We start from the raw sequence: 14978 nt of genomic DNA, 5'->3' as shown, positions 1-14978 counted from the left end.
CGAAGTTGCCCGAGCACCGGCAAAGGCACGGCGCCTGGGCTGGGAGGCTGGTTGCGGAACCTCGGGGTCGCAGTGGATCCGAGGCCCGCCTGCACTTCCCAACTTCTCAGCAAGCCAGCGCCGAAAAATCTTCGCTGGGTCTGGACGAGCTCGGGCATAGAAAGAGAAGTTTATTTTTTTCGAAAGGAACAAAAATACGAAACAAAACAGTTGAACCGAAGTCTGATCTTTCAAGCACATGCGCAGTGACGCAGCACTGAGCACGTCAGTATGGCAGTATGAAAGCCGACACTCGACCGCCGCGCAGGACGATAAAGTATCTCGACCATTTGCGCAAGAACTCAGCCTCGCTCATTGTCAGTGCGTCCACGCATGCTTGCTCAAAGAGGCGCGCGCGGAGGCGCTGCAACATGGGAAACATTGCTCTTTGCGGACGCCCATTTAAGGAAGCCGCTCCACGCCGCCGCCACAAAACGAACATGCCGACACACAAGAGCATATCTGTAAACAGTTCGCGTGAACTAGTGCGCGCTTCGAGGCGGGTTACGAACATTCGTGACACTAGTACCCAAAAGGTGCGCGCCACTACACAGTCGAACATTGCGTGCCGAATGTTTCTAAGAGACCGCACTGCGGGCATCGGGCGGAGGGCGCCACGCCCCACGCCGCAAGGCGGTCTCTTGTGGGCAGGACCCGCCAGCCTCGCAGCCAGCCGAAGTCCCTGACATCTGCAGGAAGCGCAGCTGAGGTCAGTTGGCGCCAGCGTGCCCGTCTCGTTTTCTGGAGTTGTTCGCGTGTCAGCTCAGCTACCGTTAATGCTTCACACATCCTGGAGGGCGGGGTTTCATCAACATCCAGATCGGGCACGCTGGCAGACAACGACGCCAGTGTGCGACGCACGTTAACGAAAAATGCCGGCGGCCGCTCGGCTGTAGGGCCAACCACGCGTTGTGTAAAAAACACGTTACGCGCTGTACCCAGAAAGTATGTGAGGAGTGTTCTCCCGGGATAGTCTGGGTTGTGTACAAGACCTCGTACTCCTCGCAAGGCGAGCACATTGCACATGGTGCGGATACAAGGTATACCACACCCACCCATGTACGATGGAAGGCGCATGAACATTCGTGAGACAAGTTCGGTTTTGCCCGCCCAAACGAAAGAGCCACAGGCCGAGGTTAGCCTGCGAGCAAACGTGCGCGGTGGGTTTGCGACGCGGGCGACAAAAAAACATGCGGCTAGGATTGTGGACTTAACTAAATAGCAGCGCTCTGCCATTGAAAGGCGGAACGTTGACGCCACCGAGAGGCGTTTCTCAGCGTTCGTGCGGAGGTTAGTCCAGGTTTCGCGATCTACTTCTCCGCTGGCGAGGAATACTACTCCTAGGACTTTCACTCCCTGCACCCACTCCACCTCGCCCGCAAGGTTCGGTGTGAAGGTGCCAAACCTTAGTGCCTTGCTTTTTCCCCTGTTCAATAGGGCCCCCGATATCTAGCTGTACTCGAGAAACAGCCGCGAAAAAGCGGCGTAGCTATCCTCGTCCTTGAGGAAAAGGGACACGTCGTCGGCGTAGGCCGAAACTTTGATTTGGCCCGGGCCAGGCAGAGGGAAGCCGCGTATGGATGGACTGTCGTTAATGCGCCGGATGAGTGGATCCAGGCATAACACGAAGAATGTTGGGGAGAGAGGGCATCCTTGCCTTATGCCCCGGGTGACTGAGAAGGGAGCGCTCTGGTGGCCGTTTACGGAGAGATGAGCGTTCAGGTCTGCGTAAAGTAGGCGCAGCCTGCTGACAATTTGCGGCGGGAATCCGAAGGCTTCGAGGACTCCGAACAAATACGAGTGTTCCACCCGATCGAATGCTTTCGCCTGATCGAGCGAAACAAAACACCCGGTGAAGCCCGTCCTGCTGGCAAACGTGAACAGGTCTCTTGTGAGTGCCAATGCAGAAAACACAGAGCGGTCAGGCACGCTGCTGGTTTGAGCACGGTGGATTAGGTGAGGCAGGATTGTCCGCATTCTTCTGTTTAGTAAAGATGCGACTATTTTGTAGTCTGTGTTTAAGAGGCTTATGGGCCGCCATGCTTGCGGGTCGGAGGGGTCACCGCCCGCTTTCGGAATGAGTATGATGCGACATTCGCGGAAAGAGTTCGGACGTAACCCATCCGCGAGAAAGCCGTTGACCATTTTCAGCAGTGCTCCTTGGATCTGGTAAAAAAACGTTGAATAAAAACTTGTTGGAATGCCGTCTGGACCGGGGGCAGAGGCTGCATTCATACTCTGCAGGATGGCGTGCAGCTCTTGGCTTGTGGCTGGTGCGCAAAGGTTTTCATGCAGCTCTTCAGCTACTCGTGGCAAGCTTCCAAAAAAGCTTTTTAGAAGCCTGTCATAACCATCTTGAAGATTTAGCCAACTGTCCGTCGAGAACAGGTTCGACAAGTGACTTGCAAAGATCGTGCAGATATCCGACGCGGTTTTGCTTTGGGTGCCGTCTGGGAGTGTCACGAAAGGCACAGTAGCGGGAGCGAATTCCTCTGCCGTGCCTGCGCGTACGTGTCGTAGCACAGCCGGGTCTGATATAGTTCGCCTGAGCTGGTGTGCGCGACTAGCTGCTCGTGATGACTGGCAGAGCAACACGTGGTAACGTGCTTTGAGTAGGCTCAGGTAATCGCTCATGACAAAGGTTAAGAGTGCTCCCCTTTGCACTATACGGATGCGCTTGAGGTTGTCATTCAGTGCATGATTTACCCGGCGTCTGCGGTCTTGACCGGCTGCCACCAGAGTTGCCTGCCAACGAGCCTTGAGTGTGTCCCATGAATCAGTCGCAACGAAGCTCTTGCACGATGCGGCCAACGCCGTACGCAGCGACGCCACGCTTTCCGGGTCCGCCAGTAGGCTCGTGTCCATGCGCCACGTAACAGTACGTGGGGCTTCCTCACCAAAGTCGAGCCTGACTGACAAGGGGTGGTGATCGGAAATCACCGGCGTGCCTGCAGGGAACGCGAGAACTTCGCACCTAATGACAAAAAAAGCGAGCTCTGTTGGAAAATAGAATTTGTCTATCCGACTCGCTGATTGTGCTCTCTCCCACGTCGCTCCAAAGGCATCCCCGTGAAGCTGCACCCACGCGTCAGACAAGCGGAACTGAGTCACGAGATCGCGGAGCGCGGGGGCACCGCAATAACGGCGACCGTGACCCTGTCCGCGGACGTCACTGTCGATGTTAAGTACACAATTGAAGTCACCGACGATGAAAGTGGGGTAGGGATCAAGGAGGAATGAGTCGAGGCGCTCAAAAAAATCAGAACCACTAGTCTGCCGTGCTGGCGCATATACAACCAACGCACGTACCCGCCGCTGGTTTAGTGTGAAGTCGACCGCAAGAGTGCGGCCGTCCAGCCCGAAAGTGCAATGAGCACCCGCGCGCAGGCATCGGTTTACAAAAACGACACCAACACCGCACATATGAAAATCAGTCAACGAAAAATAAGCAAAAACAGAAAGCCGGGTGGTGAAATTTAGCACATCAAGTGAAGTACGGAAGTTGCATTCCTGTAAAAACAGGATGTCGACGCTCCTAGCCCTGACAAAGTGCATCACCTCTCTATGTCTGTCTACGGATTGAAATCCCCGAACATTCAGGGAGAGGAGATGCACAACCGCCATGACTGCCAAGAGCACCGACGGCATAAAATACAACCTAAAGAGCGCTGCCATGGGCGGCGCTTGGCGCGCGCGGCACTTTCTTACTACAACGTTCGTGAACTGTCCCTTCAGATTCCGATGATTGGGGGTGGGCACGTTTGAAGTCTGGTCGGGAAAAGTCCATGTTTTCGGGGTCGTCGGCGCTTGTGGCCTCGCTCACCGGTTGCTGCGTTGTCTTGGCGACGCTCGCAGCTGAAGCCGATGCCAGGGTCACCGATGGGAGGGTGTTGCTGGCTGCTGACGGGAAGCGCGCGTCGTCCGTACCTCCAGGAGTCGTCGGTCCTGACACCTGGCCGCACGTCAAGTCGCCTGTCAGGCGAAGCGGCGTGACTTTGTCCGGTAGGTCCACCAGGTCGCCCGACGCCACGCTCGACTCATCGCCGCTGCTGCTCTCGGTGTTGAAGGAAGCGGTGCGGGATAGCGGCGGCAAGGGTTCCGCGAAAACAGCACCGAACGGCTCCACCTCCTTTGAAGGCGACCCCTCGAGCTGCTCCTTCACGGGCACCTCCGTCGCGGGGGTGGGCTCGGGCTCCCTCGGGCTGCTGGTCGTAGGGACCACGTCGGCAACAGGCGTCCGGAGGGTTGGTGTGCTCCGTGTTTCCGCGGCCACGTTGTCTTTGCTCGGGGCTTTCCTCGAGGCGGCGGCCGCCGCATACGACCGTGGCCGCAGGCAGTCCGCTGTGGCGTGGCTTCCACAGCAGCGCCTGCAAGCCGCTCCGCATCCTGCCGTGTCGTGGCCGAACACCTCGCAGCGAGCGCACCGCGGCGTTCGACACGCCGCGCCGATGTGGCCGTCCTGCCCGCAGCGGGAACACACCATCCGGGCGCCTCGGTAGTCAAACATGACGCGGTGGCCCTGGACGGTCAAGAAGTTCGGCACCGCCTGCTTCATCTCGATCCGGACCACGCGCGTCCCGTTGCCGACGTGACGATCGCCCTTGAGGACGGGGTGGGTGATGTCCAGCACCTTTCCGTAAGAGGACAGTGCTGCCGCCAGCGCCGCATCTCCCACGTACAGCGGCACACGAAAAGCCGTCACGCGGACCACGGCGGGTCCCACGCAGGCTACTGGGACGGAAGTGCCATTCACGTTGAAGGCGCCTTCCACTAGCATCTTCTCTGCCGCCGCAGCCGAGGCCATGGCGACGCAGAACTTCATGCCTCAATGGTGTTGGAGGCTCTCTAGCCCTTTCGGGCCGACAACCTACTCGATGCCGTCGACGATGTCGTCAGCCGTCGCGTCGGAAGTAACTTCCAACTGGAAACAGTGCGCCTTTTGGGGCGGCGCACGGAACACCGGAGGGGCAGCAGGTCCCGGGCCTCCCATGACGTCACGGGCGGCCGACTGGGCTGCTGCTTGAAGGTCTCGTAGTTGCCCGAGCACCGGCAAAGGCACGGCGCCTGGGCGGGGAGGCTGGTTGCGGAACCTCGGGGTCGCAGTGGATCCGAGGCCCGCCTGCACTTGTCAAAACTTCTCAGCAAGCCAGCGCCGAAAAATCTTCGCTGGGTCTGGACGAGCTCGGGCGGCAACAAGCGTGCTCGTCAATCGTCGAACTACGAATGTCCGCCGCTCGCGGCATCGCTCAATTTAAAGCCGGCAAGGAAACTTCCAGATAACAGGTCAAGATCATCTACGGTAATCTGGAAAAACCTAGATGCAGCCTTTCATGGCTGCGAACAATCGAGATTAGTCTGGCCGCTTCTCGCGCCACGAACAAAAGTGATAACGACCCTTTCCTGCTGCCTTGAGCGTGAACGAACAAACACTGCAATGATACGTGGCAATATCTAGACGATGTAATTGTGTTTTCTCCCACTTTTTCGCCCCATATGGGCCGCCTTTCACATGCTCTTTCCCTCTTCCGCCATGCCGGTCTACAGCTCAACTCTTCAAAATGCCGTTTCGCGCGTCGTCAGCTCAATATAATAGGCCACGTCGTCGATGCTACGGGGGTTCGTCCCGATCTTGACAAGATCCGAGGAGTAAAGGACTTCCCGGTACCCCGTTCGAGCAATGACGTCCGAAGTTTTTTGTGTCTTTGCTCCTACTTTCGTAGATTCATTCAAGATTTTGCCGAAATTGCTCAGCCGCTCACAGATCTTCTTAAAAAGGAGTCATTTTTTGGGGGGGGTCCCTCAAGACCAAGCCTTTGCCCACCTTATAAAAAAAGCTTACCACTGCACCGGTCTTGGAACACTTTGATGTGTTAGCTCCTACGGAAGTCCGTACTGATGCTAGCGGCCATGGCATCGAGACATTCCTTTTCCAGCGTTAATCCGGCACACATCGTGTAATTGCCTATGCTAGCCGCCTCCTATCCCCTTCAGAGAAGAACTACTCTATTACCGAACGAGAGTGCTTAGCCGTCGTCTGGGCTGTTGGCAAATTTCGACCCTACCTATATGGCAGGCCATTCACAGTTGTGACAGATCATCACGCACTGTGCTGGCTTTCTTCTCTGAAGGATCCTACCGGCCGCCTCGGTCGTTGGGCGCTACGACTCCAAGAATATGACTACGCTGGGATCTACAAGTCCGTGAGTTGCTCCGCAGCTGCTGCGGACTGAGGGCCGAGGGTTATTTGGTTTGTTCATAGAAGGTTGCGGCCACGTACTACACCAGGGTGGCCAAATCCTGCTGTGGTGATGAAGTGCGTTTTCTGTTCTAGTCACCGAGATCAGGCCACACCTCAGGCCTGGTGGTATAGTTCCATCGACCCAAGGAGGGATGCAACTGTATCTGGAAATACAGAATATATGAAAGACAATGCCTAAAGCGGTGCCGCGAAAAAAAGTGTATTTGAGCATGGCATGTAAGGCGGAGAAATTATAACCGATAGTCTGTTGTATAGTTGATTCTATGGGAATGCGGTTGAAGCAATGTGCAGAAGAAAGTGTGCCAGTAATAAAATAGCTTTGACCAGAAGTCATATGGTGGATGAAATCGTTTATTTCAAAGCTACTTCCAGCCTTTATTTAATGCCCCAGACAGGAGTGGGCGATACAAAAGATTCAAACAGAACACAATAGAAATGCATGGTAAGCTATTCTCAACAAAGGTTGCTCACGCAAAAATACCAGGAAATCAGTGATACTGGTATATTACCGCTGTGGAGGAAACAAGCAGAAAATGGTAATCACCGAGCAAAGATATTTTAAATATTCGAGTTTCTCTTAAGTATGACGCAAAATGACTCGACGGAGGAACTTTACACAGTGTCCGGATTTAGCGAGTTACAATCTCTGACCGTCCGCTGCAAATACGAATTTTTGAAAGCATCTCTTCTCAGCTTCGTGATTTAACTTTTTCGAATGGTGCGATCGTGTTGCACGGCTGAAGATGACTTATTCAATGTACACGTTCTGGTGTATTCCTAATTTTTTCATGTAGAGTAAATGTAGAGTAAATGAATCATGTAGAGTCTATAGAGTCTGATCTGTAAAGATTCTATTTTCGCCTGTTTGACAAGCCTTCTTGGTTATGTGCCCCAGCTGTAGGCAGTTTAAAGGGATAAAGCTGCCGACCACTCTCTTTATAGGTAAAACCAAGTGTCAAATCTAAACCCCTTTGCTCAGCGGGTGACGTAAATAGCCTCAAGGAAGTAATAATAATTACCAAGAAAAGGCTATTGTTTTCTTTACTTTTCGACGTGAGATTCCAGTTCGGGTTTTTTAAATGGGGACGATAAGAACCGAAGCTTTGTCTCGTTTGTTATTTAGAGGCCGTTACGTTCCAGCTGAAATTCATGTGCGAGGCTATGTTCTGAGCACTGTTGTCGGACTTGTCGCATGCTGAGTGCGCGGTTGTAGTCCACTGCTAATTTCTTTCGTTTTGTTGTTGCAACTTTGACGGGCGTGCACAACTGACGCTATCTTTCTTTGTGCTATTCTTTTTGTCTTGTACGAAAAGTTAGTCCATATCGTATGTTAGACTTGCATATGTATGTTGCGTATTGCGCTTACAAATTAACGACTCTGAAGAAAATACACTTAAAAAAATAAATAAAAGTTAATAAAGCCGTTCGGTTCCTTTTCGTTAAGGATAAAACTGCTAACTTCACTTTCGAGCAAATATCTCTGTACGAAAAAAAAAACTGAATCCTCTTCTTTCGACCGACTGATTTATTGACTGAAAACATTTCGCAAGAATTTGGTAAGTGAGGCCCGTTGGTTCCTCAGTGCAGGAATCCTATTTCTTCGGCTGCCTGAGGCAGTTTTTTGTAAGACGACCACACGCGACGGCACAGGTCTCCTTGCCGGTAAGTACTAGCTGCCAGAGGCGATCGTCGAAAGGAGCATGATATGCATAACGTTTTTATAACCATAGATAAACTACGAATGAAAATATTCATTACGCTTATCGTCGTTGTTTCGCAGCTGAGATTTCCTAGCCATGTACAGTCTTTGTCAAAAGTAACCAGGCTCCATGGTTTGCTTCTGGTTCGTATAACAGAGCCCTCATGGCTTCCCTGAATACCAAAAAGTTCTTTGAAGGTGAAAACAGGGGTTCTTCTTACCATGCAGAGATTTAAAACTTGAGGGCTTGTGTAATAGCTTTAATATACTACTCAGAAGAAAAACGTGCAGCTTGGTTACTTTTGAGAAAGACTGTACATGCCAGCAACTTTCCTACATGGCATGTGCTGACAAATCCTGAAAATATGCCGGTACCCAGCACAGTATGTTTCCATTTCTAAGTCGTTGTCACGGAAACATCAATATGTTTGTTTGCTGTCGCCGTTAATTTTTCACGAAGACAGAAGCCATCTACTTACCATCCCAAGAGGTTTTTACTCGTTCAAATACAAAACCTCTGCATATCTGGTTCGATCAACAAAATAGAGGTTTTGAAACAAGGCACTTAGAGAATGAATTTCAACCGAGTACATGCTTAGTGCGAGCCATTGTAAGTTGACTGAGGCAGCGCAGTTTCTTCCCTCCTTAAGAATACATTTTTTTCTGCGTTATACTTCCTCAACAGAACCTCTGAATATCTTCTCTGTGTCGGTGTGTTGCAGTCGAATCGCAATTGTGGTGTAGGCGCCAGAACCGACAGAAGATTAATATCCTGTCGAGATCGTCGAGTTTTTCTCAAGCTATACTGGAATTTTGGTGTCGAAACAGTGAACCGCAAAACAGCCTCGGTATATAGCCTAAGGCTTCAATTTGCGAATGCGGGCTAGGCGTTGAGCTGTACCGCTCATAATCGTAAACCTAATCAGCTGCATTTTTTAAACGGCCATATCCACCTTTCTATATTCCTAAGGCGAAATGCACTTCTGTTCTCGCAGGATGGTTAGCACTGTTCTGCCGCTGCATTCTTTTTAATCACCAAGTGAGCACATTCATGTCTGTCGACCTCTTCTTCCTTTTACGTTGTCACGTTACCTTCTTTGTTTTTATTTGTTCCAAAATATCGCTTCCTATAGGCCACAGGTGACGGTGAAGCAAGACGGGCTTTCGTGGCTTCTCTGAGATTTTTAATGGCTATGATTGCGAAATTATCGTTCACGTTTTTGGTTCTTCAGCTACGCCTTCTCGCTGACATTGAAAGCAGAAGTACTCACTATACACTCTGCAGGCAGATCGAGCAACACGATCAGGCCGCTACAGTTATAACGACATGCGAACGGCATCAGTTGGTCAATAACTCTGTGCCGTGTATCGAATGTCCATATATTCGTTGGACGTTGCCAAACCCAGGTTTCCACCAGGACTTTGGCCGGATGGGCTCCTTCGGAATTCTACTGGGATTCTAGGATATTGCTGTTCCGCCATTCACCACCGCCTTTCACCGCTGCTATGAAGAACTCGATTTTGTGGCCAGTACACGGAAAGGGCGAATAATTTTATTGCCAAAGCATGATCCCAGATCGATTCAAGCGAGGGACTGAAAACCGATCACGCTACTTAACGTTGGCTAGAAGGCTGTTGCAGCACATTGTGGTTCGACGGTCGAGGGGTGTTATCGCAGCTACGATTGGTAGCTAATAGGCGTGGTCAGCCCCTGGCACAGAAATACATACTTTATGGTATGCTACAAGCGATATTATGGACTATACGCAGTGACGTATGTCTCATGCTGTTGTGTCTTTAGATCAGGAAAGAGCTTTTGATCGCCTTGAGCATGGCTACTTATTCGGTGACGTAGAAGCCTTTTCAGCTCCCACGAACTCTTGTCCTATTCGCAGTATATATGAAGGCATTGAGGGCTCCCTGGCTATGGATGGTGGGGAGAGTACCCATTTACTTGTTACCCGTGGAGTACGACGCGGTCGTCCCATATCGCTATCTTCTTGCTGTTCGCCTACAACCAAATTTGCGGCCTTCTGTTGGAGACCCGGACGTGCGTGGCCTCTCTCTTCCTGGTAGGGAGGTGCTTAGGGTAACAGCTTACGTGGATGACAATCCGCTGTATTTACGAGATGAGTCGAGTCTCCAACGTTGTCTCCTCCTCTACGAAAGGTACTGCAAAGTGTCTGAGGTGGTCATGAATTGTGTCAAATGTAAATACTTGATAACTGACGAACGTAACTAGTGGCTCAGCACTGCTGTGCCTATCGCGCACTGTAATAGCATCCGCATTCCTGGGATATAGCTTTAGTAGCGTGGAATAGCTGCTTCTATATGGAATTTGGTTCTAGAGGAGGTCCGCAGCAGTGTTCCGATGGTTGGTAACTTTGAGCTGCCCTTATTAGAGCGGCGGTATCTGTGCAATCGTTTTTTTCTCGGCCAAGTATGTCATTTGGGGCATGTATTCCAGCCGCCTCTCCGAGTTTCCCGGTCTACTCAGTCTCTTCTGATTTCTTTTTTTTCTCGGGGGAAGGAGCGGGGCTGCACGGAGCTGCTTTGTGGTGCGGTGCTTGGGGATCCATGTTCGATGGGTGGCTTATCCTTCCGCTCTGCATCTGTTGGCTGCCGGCTGCTAGCTCTCCGCTTTCTCCTGCATTTGTTGCGGGGGTCGTTTGCTGAGCGCGGGCGCTCGCCTCCTATTTTCTCCGAACGCGGTTCAGGTAAATAGTACCTGGTGTACCGCACAATAGAATTTCCTAGGGTATAGATAAACCTGCATTGTACATACACAACTGCTGTTGCTTTCCATCAGCACGCCCACCACATCAGCCCAGATTTCCATATCCCTGCGGACAGTGTAGCAGATTTCTTGGGTTTGTTACTTATGCCATCGGTGCCTCCAGAGTGCAAGGGGCGGTCGAAGTCTGTCTCTTGGTTGATCATGACAGCGTCCTTTATTCCTTGGCTCCTGAGGGAATCGGTGTGGATCCTGCAGTGGGGGGTTTTGCCTACGAGGGATCGCATGAAGCGATGCGGCGTTGTGTGGTCTGCGCGGCGCCTTAGCTGCTCGCTCCAGGAGTCAAACTGACATGTGGTAAAAAAATCTGTGGTCGTCCGTGGGCTTTCGTGGCATCGGATAAACCGGCTTACAGCAAAATGTCGTTGCTCTCGTGGCCGCTTTGCGCGACTGTTTATAATACTGGTGGCGTTCGTGCTCTGGTGCGACCGCTGTGAGTACTGTTGCCTCGAGTCGCCGCCGGTGAGTGCAATTTCCGATCATGGAGCGCATTCGTGGGGGGCGACTGTACTTGCTTAAATAAGAGCTTTTTCTTCCTTGGGCCCCGCCTTCCATGGCTATTGGCCATGCCCTTTCGTGTGCGTATTGGACAGACATGTCAGGGCTATGTTAGGCCAACGTGGTTTGTTTAACCTCATCATATGTTTAGAGCAAAACAATGGGTAACCCCGCTCACTGTTTCCCGTTCTCTGAGTTTAATCATGTGTCAACAACAACAGTACCATGCTTCACTGCACATATATGCATGAATTTCAAAAAACGTTATGCACGCCTTGCTTGTATATATGAATGAAATTTTATTTCATTATACATATCTACGAGCCCATTGTATATATTTTTCATGGTTATCTTGTCTCTCTACATTTCTATATAGGGATCCATTTTTAGCTGTACTAGTGTGTTCTTCTCATGATTTCAGCGGTGAAGGGAAAAAACTAAAGGGAAAAAACTACAACCATTCTCGACCTTTTGATCCGCATTGTACCAGTGCCTGCAATAACATTTATTTTCAAAAGACTCTTAGGAAGAAGCATAACTTTAAAACAAATGTGCGTTCGATAGTGCATTACAGCGTGAATTTAGATGGTGAAAACTGAAATGATTCTGAATCAATTGCGCCAAAAGTAGATCGCGACCACGAAGCTCCCTAATGGCACAGAAGGTTCACTTTCGCAGCTTTTATTATGGTTTAAACTATAGAGATCAGTATGGATAGCCTGATTATTTGCATTGCCTACAACTACAACCAGTCATAAAGAATCGAACTAGCGAAATGCAAATACTCATTGCCTGACTGAAATCTTTATAGGAAAGCAAGCAATGCGGCAGCCACAAGTCGGATGCTCAAAAGGCATACTCAAGTGGTATAACTTATGAATGAACATTAGCAGCAAGGACGTATTAGAAAGAAAGAGTTGAGGCAAAAAATACAGGCAATGTTTTCTACATTCGAAGCAGTGCGAAAACAGGGATTTGTGCTGCGTAGAAGACGATGAGCGGGCAGTACTGCGTGGCAGAGCACTCGCGCTAGGCCAGCTGCGAACAACCAACGGTACAGATAAGGGACGAATTTGCTCGAGGTTAGAACCCGAGCAAAACCCCGGCGCACCAGTCCGATGGGTGCTACTGCCCTGGGTGGTTAGCACCCATCGGATTAGTGCTCATATACTAATAAACTACAGTGCCATATAGGAACACTCCAGTGATATTGATAAGAGTCGGCTGTAAAACAAATATAAAAATTTGGGGAACACAAGCTCCCCGTTAATGGTATGATGGAGTATAATTAAGTAAAGCAGAAAGTTGGGCTAGTTTGGGTAGCATTACTAGGTCCATCGAGCAGTCTGGGGCGCTCTTTGCATGCCACTTCTAGGACCCGGACAATATAGGACAAGACGCACATGTCTTCCAATTAAGCAACTAGTATGAACGGGCTGTGATGGCTCAGTGGTAACGTATCTGACTCGATAACGAAGGGTGAGGCGTTCCATTCCGATTTAATTACCCTAATTTTTTTCTTGCGCTCAATATTTACAGTTACATTGCAATCAAGTTTGAGCCCTTGTCCGGCCCCAGAAGCACTATTTAACTAATGTTTATTTAGTTTTAGATTCTGCTGCTCAATGTGTGATGTCACAGGCCTCTCGATAAATTTAGGTTTTCCCGCTTCGTCGTGAACGCGCCCTTGATGTGCGCTGCGTTGTTCGCCGACCACCGCGTGATTCCTTCGCACCCGCACGGCCCCACTACACCAGAACGAGACTAGCGGGAGGCGCTGCAGTTGCGCGCTCTCTGTTGGGGCAGTGGCATCCATAGCGAGGACGAGGAGGAGAAGGGGGCGCCACCTGATGGCGCTACGTGCGCACCAAACGAAGAGGAAAAGTAGCGGAAACGTGGATTGGTAGTATTTTTATATGCGGTTCCTGTAATTCTCTTGATTATCATTACTTATATACAGCACAGTACATGTCTCTAAAGCACCCTCCTAAGACAACATCGTATTGACTAGACGCGCCTTTGTTCATTCCAAACCATCCAGCTGTCAAGGCGGAGCTATTACCGTGTTCGTCTCGCACTCGACTGACTGTACACTTCTGGTACAGTCAGTTCACCATTCCATATGTTCCTGCACGGGATTGAAGACCAAAATACCCCTACTGCATTCCTCGCTCCTCAACCCGGTAGGGAAAGCGCACACGTCATTACTATGTACCTGCCTGTTTGAATAGCTTGCCACCTACTGTACTCCGCATGAAAACTAAATACACCCTGAAAAAAACTTTGCGGTATGTCTCCGCGTTGCTTAGTGCCCCGTAGTTATTTCATCTATATTACTGTATTAATTTCAAATTACTATAATCTCTCTTGATGTTGTAATAGCTATATATTTGTTTCACTACGTTTGTTGACCTTTTGCTTTTTTTTGCAAGGTTCATTGCAACGTCTCTATTTTCCTTTGTTTTGCCAATGTTCGCTGTCTGCCAGGCGCTGCCACTCAAGCCCTTTGCGGCTTTGGTAGGCCTGATTTATGTTGTCTGACAATTGACATGAATAAAAGTTCTATCTATCTAAAAGTTCTATCTATCTATCTGGCGGCCCAGGTTCGATTCCCCAATTCGACCAGTTTCCCACTCGGTTTTATTGATTAATGCTTCTGGGATTTTTCCCTCACGATCAACACCACCGATGACGACACTGGCCTTGCTGCGGCAAGGAGCTCTTAAAGGGCTCACCAGCTACCAGCGGGTGAGTAACTACACACGCTTGGATGCCACCAATAACCTATTAAACATTGTGCGAGGAAGCAAGTTTTCAAAGATGAAAATGTCCAATGACCATTAACACGGAATTTATGAAGTAACCGTAAAGAAACGTAGCCACATTTTCAAACTTCTAGAACATCTCCATTTCGAATATGCGTAGTATTTATACAGAAGACAACCTCTTATCTGCCTGAATGCCTTCGGAAATTACGGAGAAAACCGCTCGTGGGATCATTGTTTTCATTCACCGTGCTAGTATTTTCGCATTCGGTGCCTAAGAAGCCGTGGCAGGGCATGAAACCATTTCTTTAGCAATGCTTTTCATAGCACACGTAGGTTAGCTATGTACATCGGCGTTTGGTAAATTTCTATTCTGGTTTCCTCCAAAAGCACTCTCAGAATACTTGGTTGTGACAAGGACCAGAATGTGTCCCTTTAGAACCAATATTTCACAGCGTTTTATTCAATCGACAGTTAATGTTACATTTCTATTGTTTTCCAAAGTTGTCATAATGTATGTCAAACGAAAAATTTCGCTCTAGGCACACTATAAACAGAAATAAAGACTCGAGTTTCACATCTTGCAACATTGGAATATTGGCAAATAAATGTTTCAGCTTGCCAATGCTGTTTTATTTTTGTTGATACAACGTTGGCCTTATTTCACAACCACGAAGCGTCTTTAAATAGTTGGGGCCGCTTCGTGGAAGCGATTGGAAACAGCTTCGGAGATACCGCGGCAAAAAGGAAATGCACTGAACAGACCTCGCTACTGAGATCTTCAGTGCCTGGCGAGGCGAAGACGACATACTTTAGCGAGCTCTTGACACTGCAAAGGAGTGTATCCACAGATGTCAGAAGAAAACAATTCTCAATCTTTATCAATTGCATTGAAGAGGATGTGCGCAGTTTTCTGATCAGCAA

The sequence above is a fragment of the Amblyomma mixtum genome, chromosome 4 (genome assembly GCF_055824585.1).
Source record: "Amblyomma mixtum isolate Tamu chromosome 4, ASM5582458v1, whole genome shotgun sequence".
In the NCBI taxonomy this organism is placed as follows: Eukaryota; Metazoa; Arthropoda; class Arachnida; order Ixodida; family Ixodidae; genus Amblyomma; species Amblyomma mixtum.
This window is presented reverse-complemented; position numbering follows the sequence as displayed.